Here is a 13323-nt window from a genome sequence, read left to right on the forward strand (position 1 = left end):
AGTTATAGACAAAGAGTCTCCAGCACGAAGTACGAGGCGTCGGCGAGCTTATCGTCCGAGAAAGGGGCTGTGCACCGCAGGGATTAGTATAACCGTACACGCAATGCGTCGAGAATGCGAGCGTCCTTATGGCGAAGCGAGCTGGTGAGCTAACAAACACGCAGCCTATTCCGCACGCACTGATCGATCAGTACGTCATAATGCGCTAGACCGCTTCAACGTTCAACCTGAAGTGCGTTGCTTTTAAAGCGTTGTAAATCCTCCCTTTAAATCGCCGTACCTCTTAGAGTAAGTTAAAAGAATTGGATTACTATCGAGGCTTCCGGAAAAATTTCTTTAAAATGAAACCTTCCGCGCTTGGAACTTTATGAATGCTTGGCTCTCTTGCATTTACAATACCATAATGATCACCCTTATTAAACTCACGTTTTTTTTTTCTTTTTTTTTTTTTTTTTTTTTTTAACCCGGTAAAGTCCATTAATCACGCTAGATCCTAAGTCGACACGCACCAGATACAGAAACACGTACGTGCACGTACGTATTCATACACCTGACAGTTCTCTCGCACGCATTTCTACGGGGAAAATCTTTTTATCCTGAAAGAACGTAGCCCGATTAGAACTGCTGAAAAATGGAAATTTTCGGACGGTCCGTGTAGGGATTTAAAGCACAGACTGTAATAATACGAATGTGGAAGGCTGTTACTGCTGCTGCATGCACGTGACGTCACCATGGTAGCGCAAGCTTTCGGCCGAAAACTTTATTGCTCGCGACAGCGGAGGTTCCATGATCGTGAAAAAAGTAAGGTGAACATGGACGTGCGTGCGGGTGTGCAAACTCTGTCTCTCTCTTTTTCCCTACCTTCCTCTCCCCCCCCCTCCTCCCTCCCTCTCTCTCTCTCTCTCTCTCTTTGTCTCTCGATACCGAGTACAAAGGTAATGCCGAGTGTTCGGCTATGGCTTTGAACTCGCGACAGAGAGAATAACTCAACGCTTCGTGAAGCAACGTATTTTTCTTCGCTAACTGCTATTTCGTGTTTTATTCAGTTCTTTTTCCCCCTATTTCATCCCGACTCTCCCTCCCTCTCACTCACATAGACATACACGCACACACGTTCACGTCAGCAGCTGGGTGCATTACCGTAGGCGGTATCCGGTTTTGCCGGAACTACAAGTCCCACAGAAACCTGTCGAATAAATAATCCTGAGGAACTACCGTGAATCAAGGGAAGAAACGCGAAACGTCCTTATGATATATAATGACATACATACATATGTGTCCATTACAGAATCCACTTACGACGGAGATCTGTAGGCGAATATAACGTTACTATCGGTAGTAATTTTTCTAATGTAAATTTTACTAACACAAGATATTACTTTTACATTTAAATATTTTCTTCTCACTGTCGGTTCAAATTCCGTATAATGTGCAATATATAAAAAGCAACGTGGTCTGTGCGTTAATCGTGCCATCTAGATTTGCGCTATTTTAATTATATTATCGTGCGACAGAGTAAAAGGGAAGAAACTTAACATGCGATCTAATCGTAAAACGTGTTAAACCGTAAAATACGCCATTGATATTCGTAGTATCGAGCACGCATAAGAGAAAAAAAAATAAAAACTACATGATCGTTTATATGCGAACGAGACAATCTTGTAAAGAGTTAAAGTCTAACGTTAAAAGGATAAAGTTTTTCGTTCGATTTCTAGTCGACGCTGTTTAACGTTGCATCTCGGGTGATTTCTCAGCCGCTTAGAGCTGGGTAGAGAGGACGAGAATCCGCTCGAGTCGTAGCTCCGGACGGCAGCAATTTTATTAGGTTCTCTCCAATTGACTCTATATTAAATTTAGAGGATTCCCATGGGATCCTTCCTACAGCCGTCTTTGCCTCTTTCCCTCTCCCACTCTCTCTCTCTCTCTCTCTCTCTCTCTCTCTCTCTCTCTCTCTCTCTCTCTCATACTTCCTTCAGTCTTATCCTCACCAGGTCCCTCTTCCCTTCTCACACTAGTCGCATCTTCCGGGAGTCCCCGAGGACCATGACTGTGCTCAACGCGTTCAAGAGCACCGAATACGCTGTGCAACGACTTTACACACCATGTAACCGTGTGCCTTAGTGTAAGCGTGCGCATAGGTATCCACACACACACACACACACACGCACACGCACACACGCACGCACACACACACATACACACACACACGCGCGCACACACACACATACACTTATGTATATGACATCATCCAGGCGAATGCATAGATACTCTGCGCGTCTCAGGGTTACGTTGGGTCGTTCGCCTAAGAGAGTCAGCTATTAACCTTGCCAGATGGTGTACCGCGCTCTCCACGGAGATATTACCAAATGGAGACATCGTAATAGGAACGAGCTATCTCTTTCCCCTACCCTCGAACCATTATCGTTCGGTTGGGGAAGACTAACGCGAGAGGATATTGTTGTTCTATTGTATTATTCATCAAAATACGCCGTACGAGTAGACCAGATGTCACGCGAAGGTTGCTTCGATACAAATACGAGAAGAAAAAGAAAATATTTACCTGCGGCTAACAGAGAAGATATTTACGCTTTTATTTCAACTTTTCAGAATCCATACTATCGTTTACCACAAAGACTCCGATCGAGGCAAGAGGCCAAAGAAGACGGTCGTCACGTCGTGAAAATTTCAACGATATTCGCTTTTATCTTGACTTAGATGCAACCAGTGAAAAAGTATCGATCGTCGTTCGTGCGAGAAGGAAAGCTCGACCGGCCGAGGAGCCACGTATCGCTCTCTTTCGATATAGTAGAGGGGGGCAAGTTTGTAGTGTCAATAAAATAAGTATCAGTCGTGTACCTTACGTGCGGATCAATGACCGAAGCCTTCCGAGTAACTGTAAGGCTCTCTGGTGCTTCTCGCTTCTTCGGACTTTTGAGGTCGAATCAGCAAAGCCCTCACGTCGTAATCTCCGATATCCAATTGATTTTCCAGCTGGTATGCTCTAACATCACAGGAGACGTGGCATCCTACTATTCAATTAAAAGTTTCCCTCTCTTCCCACGAATCTGTCCCATCGTCCCTCTTTCACTCTCGCCTTTAGTCTCATTCTACCTCGCTATCCACATCTCACACTCGCTCTAGTTTTCTCTCTCTCTCTCTCTCTCTCTCTCTCTCTTCATCTCGTTAAGAGGCAACAACCGTGGTGAGAGGAAATTGCTCTCCCGTTGGATGTTGAGTGCCACGGAAGAGCTGCTCGAGTAAGGCTTTCTTACTGTTTTCTTTGCGGTTTTTTAATATCTTTTTCTTTTTTTTATGATAGAAATAAGAATTACGAAACGTTCCCTTGCCGAACTAAGTAGTTTTTTCCATCGTAGTTCTTAATCAGTCCATTGACCAAACTTAGAGTGCCAATCGACTTTGCACTTTCTCTATCTCTTTTTCTGAAAGAACAAGTTCGGAGAAAGATTATGAAGGCAAAGGTTTGACGTCGAAAACGAATTTTAATAGGAAAAGAAAGGGAGAAAGAAAGAAACGAAAGTATCAGTCGACCGTGGGTTTTCTTTTCGGTCCGCGATCGGGCTGATTCGTTGCGTTCGTTGGCAGCAAAAGAGAAGTGGGAAGAGTCGAGAATACGGGGATGGTGAGGGTAGAAGGAGGACTATTAGAATGTATTATGCATGCGAAATGGCGCGGTTTTCTCGACATCACTGGTGCCGCGCCATTCCCGGATGAAGGAGTTTTGCGGTGACGACGTGGAAGTCTGCCAACCTTCGGTGGGTGGTCTTTTAGCGGCCGGCGCTCGGTTCTCCGGTGGGAGCTAAAATATTGAAGAAATTATATCGCTCGAAAGACTCGTAACCGTTTAAATAATCACGAGCACGTAGTCTTTCAGCAGTCCTTTCCTTCTAACGTAAATGTAGACAAAGAAGCGTATAGCAAGGATGAACCCTATAATATGTAATTCGAGTAGAACTCCTTTTTGTAGTGATTTCTTTAGGACAGTCCTACAATCTTACAAATGAAAGAAAGAAGTGTAATTAATTATAAATAAAGGGCACTTAACGTCAAAGATAAGGCATCTATCCCCGGTCAATATAATCATTCCGGAATGGTTTCGGCGATCATTTTGGAATGCTCCGGAGCCATGTCATTAAAGCGATTCCAAGTTTGATCCTTGGACTGATCGGAAACGTTTGGGAACGACGACGACGCTATCAGAATTCAAGTTCTTCGACGATAGTTTCGATTCGGAACGAGTCACCGCATTACTCTGCGTCGTCGACTCCTGACAAATACCGACAATTCCGAACGTCGCCAGGCCGACTACGACGCGCTACTACAACGATCTGTTCGACGGCTAACGTGTATTGTAGTCTTGACAGAGCGGAGCCTTTCGAACACGTGCCGTTCGCTAAAAGATGCAGAAAACGCGGGCAAATTTATCGAGCGTACGCTTGTATTTTCTGAATCGACTCCACGTCGGCCTTCGCTGAAACGATTTCTTTCTTGCCATCCAACTTCATGAATATCCATAAACAATTTACGATTCGTCCGGAAATGATTATGGTATATTTTTAAAACAATTGCAAGAACATAGTTCGCATTAATAATTTTTTATCTTTAATTATGAAAAAAAAAAAAAAAAAATAAAAAGAAAGCAAAAGAGAACACGACAGAGATGATGATTTTATAGGAGATATTTAGTATTTAGTTTCCATAAGTTCGAATCGACGTCTAGAATGAATTTCTCGTGAACAAAGGTCTGCGAAACTTTATCACGAGTGCACGATCGCGATAAATAAAATAACGTCCGCGAAGAAATCGTTCCTGATTCGTTTCGCCGTATAGATCCCATGTAGCCTCGTTGCGCGAGATAAGGAGGGTTGTAAAGCTCGTGGGAAACGAGGAGAAATAATTCCTCCTCGCAGCAATTTCAAAACTAGCCGGCTCGATAGTGTATCCACGTATCGCGTGCGAAAGGATTTCGCATGCTGGCCGCGTATGGGGTGTATTGACGGCGATTCGTTTTGCTTTAAAACCTCCCCCCCCCCTCCTATGATATCCTTCTTTCTCGATCCCCTCAAGGCTGAAAATGATCTGAGATATAACTCGAAGCAACGAAAGACACGATGGGCAAACTCGTGTAGCTGTCCATTTATTAAACATTATCCTTCTAAAAAGTCTCTCATGTTCTCGACAGGTAACAATAAAGTTGAGTAAAATGTATGATGTGACGAGACTTGTATTTGGCAAGATTCGCAAGTTTATTATTCATCGCTCTATAAATGCATTTTCATTTAGAAAATAGATAATTCTTTAGGCTGACTCTCATGCTGATTTACTTTTTACTTTATGAAATTGATAAATACTGAAGAGGCCGAACTGTGCCATCAAAAGCTCTTTTCGAAAGTTTCCCGGAGTATACTTCAAAGAGCTGTATACATGAAACATGCCTAATTACTCGCGCAACTCTTTGAAAGAAGTATGGGAGTGAAGATTGGTCCAATTGCTGCGCTTTAATCGTCTTCATCCTTGAATATTATTTCCTTCATCTATATATATATATACACGTAAGCACGTATACGTCGGAATTGTTTAACATTTCCTTCTCTTAATTACAAGCATCAGAGCTTACAAGAAGCTCGAAACATCAAAGCTCTTTCTTAAGGTTTTCATTCGCAGAGAAAAAGGAGGAAATAGTTTTCTCCCGTTGGTAATAACCAACGAGCACGACCGACTTTACGAGGAAGATGCGGACCGACGACAACGACGTCAAATTCAAGACAACCTTTCAATTATTAACGCCGTAACTTCGAAACTCTGCGAAAATATTTGTATTAATTTCTACAACAACCATCGTCGACGTCGTTAACAGCTTGCGATTATACAATTGGAGCTGAATGAGATCAAGACGGTGCGGCACGTTAATACTAAAATGAAGAAAGGGGTAGGGGTGTTCGGAAAATGAGCCGGAAACTGAGATCAAGCGTCGATGACTTTATGAGTTGTTAAGTGCGTGTATTATTTAAGCTATACGTTACATATATTTTAAAGGTTCTTGGTAAAACCAGGCGTTGAAATTCCACGATTTCGTTCGTGCGGATAAATTGACGATGCGTGGATAATGCGTTCATCGAGCATCGTTTTGCTACGTGCATCGAACTTTGCCATCTCTCTGGTTTTCTACCCCCTTTCGCTGGTTCTCTCGTCGAGAGTTTATTTTTGGCCAGTAGATATGATCAAAACGTAGAACTGGCCGATACGAGCCTGGCTCTCTCTCTCTCTCTCTCTCTCTCTCTCTCTCTCTCTCTCTCTCTGCTAGCGATCTTTGCTCAAGATTAGAAGACCGAGAACGTCTCTCGATATCTTTTCGATAAGTATATTTCGCATCGGCTACTCGACGATAGTAGATAAGAGATACCAATATTACGATACAATATTTGCCCGTAAGCCATTCTTTCAAATGCTTTATTGCTCCGAGTGAATTTTCCACTTCAAGTTTGATTCGTAACCAGATGGGATCGGGGTCACAATTTTTCAGCAAGGGTAACGTGTTTGTTCCGGGAAAATCGGATCGTGTCAGTGTTCCGGTCAAACGACTGGAAGGTGGGATCGTGGAGGTTGGACAAGAATATCACGAAATTGGCCTATCGTCCGAATAGCACGTACACATTCCTCGAGTGAACACTTTATGCAGATCCACCTGGCATCACGCAAACCTCGTGAATTTGGCATAGAGGCTCGTAGAAAGCGAACGAGTGAACGGGCTGGCCGGCAGGCAGGGTTGCATGGGTTTGAGGGAAGAATGGGTAGCCGGTAATTGTAGGTTGGCAGAGATTCAATGTAGGTAAATACGCCGATCCAGTCACCGCAAGGACCCGACGACACCAAGCGTACAAATAGATAGGAGGACCATGTGCTACCGGTCTTTCACAGACTACGTTTCCTTTCACGTTCTCACCGACTTCTTTGGCAGTACCTTTAGCACGATCTTCGAGCCATCGGCAACTCCTACGATACTATACTCGCTACCGATACTCGAGGCTTTCCCTCTTTGGTAAGGGGCCAAGAATCCCCAATCTACCCTCCAGGTTCTCCATTCTAGCATCTTTCCAGATGGAGCAGAACCAAGCAGCTCTCTTCTGTTCAATTCAAGAGAACAGTTCGCCTTTCTTTCAGACATGCGCTGTCGCTTAATATTTCGTTTGAACCGTATATCAAATCTAGGCGAATATTCTTTAAAGTTGCGATGGTTGACATTAAGCAGGAAGCTGATAGATTTTTCTAAAATAAGAGCTGAAATTTCTTTCCAGCCGGCATCAGAGAGAATGGGAGGAGTTACGTATGCGATTTATAAGCTCTTTTCGCATCTCGCACCAACACCATTCTAGAAAGAGCACCATCACCAGCGAAGGTAGCTACCGTCGCCACGATTCCAAGCCCTAGGGATGAAAGTAGCTGCGGCCGCGCCCGCCACCCCATTTCGCGGTCCAGTGACGCCCAGGAATTCGCCAATTGGATTTTCTCTGCCTGCTCGCCGCTTCTCGAGGCTAGAATATACCGTTAGATGGTGCAGAAGGTACCCGCTATCATACAGCTAGTGGAAAAGCTGTGAAATCCTATCGGCTTTGGCGAATTCGAATTTCCCGCCTCTGCGATCATCGCGTTCCCAATCCAGAGCGAATTTCACGGAAATTACAGAAACTTTGTCCGGTAGCCTGTCGCGTATCCGAGATATGACTTCGAACGTTTTCGCACTTTTGCCAAGTGTCAACGAAAGTGATGTGTCACATTTGCGACGAACGTGCTAGGAAAAAATAAAGGCAAGAGTGTCGCCATTTAATGTAATTAACTTATCTTTATCGACTCTATTATTGCGATAGACGTGATACGACTACAGGATTATTGTCGAAGAAAAAAAAGGCCATCAATGTCAATTTTTAAGAAGAAGAAAAGCAAATACGAAAAAGGTTAATAATAAAAAAATTACGAAGAAACGTGCGATGCTTCTCGAAGATTTCGCTAGTTTGTTATGGTACTGCGTCACGTTTACAGAGCTGCTTCGATTTCGAGTCACACTCAATGATATGTGTGCACACGTGCGACCACGGTTTACAAAGCCAGACAGAAGGTAAACTAGATGAGGCTTCGTGTCTACGGCAGACTTCTCTGGTCTATCACGTTGGGTATAGCAGGATTTCAAATTCCTGAAGATATCAGTTTACCGTGTATTATATCAAATGATATGGATCGATGTAATTTGCATCGCATTCTATTCTATTCCAAATCGAAGAGTAGTTATTCACAAAAGACGTTCCATCGATACCACGAACTCGCATTTCACGTGAAAACATTCGTGTTTATTTTTAAAAAGTTCAAAATCGCTTCAATCCGACTAGAATGTATCTCGAAATCCTGGATACCGTACATACCAAAACCTCGTAACCAAGTTTATCTAGTTGTATGCAGATGCGTGTTAGTGTGTACATACGGATTCGATGCATCGCACGTTCCAGAATTATCGAGAGTACTCAGCAGCTTGGGCGAATTACAGCTCGATGCAGATACTGGCGGTGATTCCTCCCTATGTGTTAGTAACCGTGGCACAATCTACCGGATGTATAGAGATGGTCAGCAAAATCGAATGCAGTATCGCGATTATAGCAACGTTCTAAAGCTTTCCTGAATTATCTTCGGTACTTTCGGACCAATCTTCGAGAGATCCTCACGTATGTTATAAAATATCAGCTTTTTAGATACGCACGTTGAATCGTAACGTTCGAAGAACATCAAAACGAAATAAACTTAATCCTCGGTAAAGGAAGACCTAGAACAATGGAAATATACCAAAATGGAATGATTAAAAAGGGATGATTATTCTGTTCAATTTTTATATAAGTATCTAAATACATGGATTAATATAAGTTTCTTGTCGAAGAAAAAAAGAAAACTTGAAAGCCAGAAAGAGAATAGTGAAGTAGATGACCGATTCGATCCTGAGAGTGGCGTGCTGATGGCCATTGTTTGCTTTCGTAATAAATTATTAGCGATAAGACCCAGGAGAAACCCGAGAATAGGAAATGCCGTGGACAAAGAATGGAGGTAAGAGCTTTAAATAATGCGATGCCTTTGTAGAGACCATGGAGTTGGTTGGGTAGGGGTCGAGTATATTATACCTGTACAACCGGGACCTATATTATCCAGTTCAGAGCCAAAGGCTACTTTCTCAGCGCTGCGTTTTCACGCTAGGGTGTTGCTAGCTTTTCAAGGGTGGAAAATGGGCGACAAGTTGGAGAGTGGGTGGTACTGCCAGTGATGGTGCTAAAACACGGATGATCGAATGAGGAAGGAGTGTTTCTTCCAAACTTTAAAATATAAAACTACGTTTTATGGTTATTTCCTACTTTTCCACTGTATCTCTTAATGCTAGATGTAATTTACCTAACTAAATAGAAGAAAATAAAAAAGAAAAAAAAGAAGAGCAAAATGGGGGGAGAGAGAGAGAGAGAGAGAGAGAGAGAGCCAATATCGGTCAACTAGGCGAGACGGAAAACGAATTCGACGTTCAGTATCGAATTTCGCACGACGATATCTCGATCTTCGTCAGTGTCGAAACTGACAACGGCACCGAAGTTTCCCGGGTGATCGATTCGCTTTTACCCCTATGGTAACGAGGGCTTAGAAAAGTTCGTATGACCTCCGACGTGTTAGCTTATTCACAGTCATCCTTCAATTTCAATATTACACATAAAATTGCATTTTATACGCAGAGCAGTTTTCATTGCGAAATCATAGAAGACTCATGTAGAAAGCAGCAGCTCATCCCGGAAAAGGAGGTTCTGCTGCAAGTAGTAAATAAATAATTTAATATCCTCTCTCTCCCTTCCTCCCTCTCTCTCTCTCTCTCTCTCTCTCTCTCTCTCTCTCTCTCTCTCTCTCTTTCCCTCCATTTCTATTTCTCCATTTGCGTTCTATTTATTTAAGGCTTTTATTCAAAGGGATGAACCTACAGTGGAACACAGAAGGATGTTTGTTTGATATTTATAGTGTTTAGATTATAATATTGTATAATCCTTAACGCAAAGACGAAGAAAATGGAAGGAATATCTTGTTAACCAATATGCTCTGACTCTCTCCTTTTCGACTCCACCGCTCTATATACTTATATATATATATATATGCTTATTATTCCATTTTAACCTTTTTCGTCAAAAAACTTCAATCTTTTCTCTCATACTGGTTTTGATGGATTACTGGTTGCATTAAACGCTCTACAAGCCTCGTAGATTCATCTTTAAACGTAAAATACATTTTGCTAGCTTCGTCACAATCTTTATCATTCTCTCGCGAGATTTGCTAGAAAACCGTCGAGAGACTTTTTAATGTTCCACTCAACGGGAATGAATGAATACGCGTCTTGCTAAGAAAAATTAACAACGTTTCTTATTCCGAACAATGGTAAGGGGATTAAAGTTTAATATTAAAGATATTATTCGGTCAGACAGAACGAGTATTTGATCCATCCACCTAGAGATACGAAATCGAGTCGTTTCAATGGCGGAATTACTATCCCTATTTTGAGGAAAGAAGCTATCTTGAACAAAAGGGAAAGAGGAATGAAAGGAACAGCCGAAGCGTAACGAGTAAAATTTGAAACGTTACGCGAGATACTAGAGCTCGCATTCGTGACGTGGAAGGAGCATGTTTCTCGTATTGCCTGATATACGGTTGCCGGTACAATTGGTTAGAAGCAAATAAGACAGCAGCACGACAAAAGGCCTTCTTTCGGAAGTACGACGGTCATGCCCTCGGGCGTTGTCTTCTAAGTTCTACGGCTACGAGAGACTAGAAGAATTCTACCAAATGGAATCGTTCTGTTAAATAAATAGTGATTCACCGAGCTCCTTTCTCCGATATAAGAAAGCGAAGAATCGATAGTCCCACCATTTAGAATCGGTCGAGCAGAAATTACTACGAGAATTAGAGATACATATATATTGTAGTTTGTTTGTTCTTTAGGGGGATGCTACGAATAAAAAATGAACGATATTGATGCTGAATCTACCTGAAGAAGAATTGTATATTCCTTTTGTTATATCGTATATTTTTATATTACGAATATTTAAGTTTTTGTCAGAAAAGAAATACGTTCTACGACGGAAGAAACGATACCTTTTCATTTTCATACGACTGCTTGGTGGTAGTTGCCGGTAAAATGATATGAAAATACAATGTTTCCACGTAACCAGAGGGATAACAGAGTCGCGAGCATAATCGTGAAAAAATAAGGGCTACCGTACGTGCTCTAGCTTCGCTAGACATTGCTCGTGTACAGTAACCAGAAAGTTTGAGAGAACCATGTCGGAGAGTTAAACTTTTATTCTCTAATCACAAATTAATAAAGTCTAATAGCTTTACCACCGAACCATTACATTTTACTAAATTGGTATAGACTGCAGTGTGCATAGACTAAGGTTATTGTAAAAAAAAATCCAACTTTTCGTCGATCCAAAGTAAACAACACGAATCCTAATCTTTGAAAAAAATATTGTGGCTCGCGTGATTCCGTCACATTCTCTCTATTTTAACCAATGCATCGTTTTCAAATCATCGTTTTCTTAGCTTTCCAAGTTTCTAACGGGAAATGGGAGTAGGAAAAAATTGTAAGAGAAACAGTATGTATGTATAGGTATTTGAGAGAGAAAGGAAGGTACGAAAGTCGCGAAAAGGGGGGAAAAGAAATCAATGAACGGAAACGAGAGACGGTGGCGAAGGGCTACAGTGGTGAGGTGGAAGGAAGGGAGAGACCGGTACCGGCGGTGCTGTAGTTTCTCTATTTCCTTCATTAACTCTGCTTCAACAGCGGCGTAACTTTTAATTGGGAGTAGTGGGGGCGTCGAGGCTCATTTCCCGGCGGACTTCCCCATACTGGAATTCAACCTCCCGTCCTCTCCGCGTTGTCGTCTTGGGAGAGGTCAGTTCATTCGTTGCAATATTCCTCGACCGACCTTTCCCTCTACCTTTTTCCTCCTTTTTCTCCTTATTTCTCCACCCTTCTACCTAGGGCAGTGGTCCCGTCATGTAATCCCCCGTAACGAGAGTCCGAAGTAGATACTTAGAACTAGGGCCACTCTCCGTAGCGTTTGTTGCTTACGACGAAGAGTTTCGTCGAATTTCCTACCGTTCACAATACTCGCGAGTTAAATTTATAAAGAAATCAACTCGAAGATCTGACATTCTTAGACATCATTCATCACTCTTAACGCGTAATTCTATCATTCATTGATATTTACTTACTTTAGCGATTATAATATAATGAATTCAATCAATTAGTTCATAATAAAAGACTCGAAAGGAAACTTAACCGTGTTCTAATTCGACTATATCTAATTACCAATAGTAATTTTTAATTTTAACTTTAAATGAGGAGAAATTAAACAGAAAGAATTCGAGAAATCATGATAAAGTGGCACTCGACCGAAAGGAAAAAATCTCTCTTTAGGGAAAAAAGGAAAATGACGATTTCTCGATGAAAGTATCTACGATATCGATGATACGGTGGGCCAAACTCCGTTCCCGCTCGAATTTACGTCGATCCTCTACATACGTGGTATCGATAGGGATGCTATCGGTTTCTCATTACGCGGATCGGTATATTGTTATTTCAACGGTATCTCGAAGAAGAAGCGGGATGTCGGGTGTAAAGTGCGAGTAGGGGCTGGTGCCTGGCGAAGAATTCACGTAACTACCCGATAATCGGCTTTGTAATGGCTCCCATTCTCTCTAGCCAGAAACCATCATCGAAACTGCCCTATTTCCATGCATTCTCACCGAGACGATGCGAGCTCAGACGGAAGCACGTCACGTGGAAATATTCGGCAGATCGTAATCCTTATGGAATGATGATAGTTTACGAGCTAATATAATATAAGTCGAATGTATATACGGGTATACATATTCCCACACACACACACACACACACACAACCACTTATATATAAATCCTCTCCTGCTTCCGGTCGGTCCAATTCTCCGCGCGATCCTTCTATAATAACGTAATTGCTTCGGACGTAATCGCATCGTGACCCTAGAAAGATGTTGTCAGAAAGAGGAAATCGGTTGGTCAATCCAGAAGGTTTTCGATTCGAATAGTCGAAGAAAATGCAATTTATCAGCTAAGAGGATACTGTACCATTCGCATAACTATTTCGCCACGACTATTCGATTTCCAGGTTACGTATAATTCATCATTTCAACAAATATTTACAAATGTTAGATCCTATTTTATTTCATTTTGCAAACCAATAAACCAGAAACTCACGCG

The 13323-nt window shown here is 42.1% G+C and overlaps 1 protein-coding gene across 13 annotated transcripts in view; it reads right to left on the reverse strand.

The window, feature by feature from the left end:
- The window catches only part of LOC124953301 (CUGBP Elav-like family member 4), a 518014-nt gene that overhangs the window by 370758 nt on the left and 133933 nt on the right, over positions 1 to 13323 (reverse strand). The window contains exon 1 of one of the 13 annotated variants that reach the window (XM_047504508.1): positions 2857 to 3314. The exons of the other annotated variants lie outside the window; for them this stretch is intronic. The gene's annotated coding sequence lies outside the window, so the exon portion shown is untranslated. Of the gene's footprint in view, positions 1 to 2856; positions 3315 to 13323 lie in introns of those variants that run through there. 13 annotated transcript variants of the gene reach the window in all.

Source organism: Vespa velutina, chromosome 12 (assembly GCF_912470025.1).
Source record: "Vespa velutina chromosome 12, iVesVel2.1, whole genome shotgun sequence".
Classification (NCBI taxonomy): Eukaryota; Metazoa; Arthropoda; class Insecta; order Hymenoptera; family Vespidae; genus Vespa; species Vespa velutina.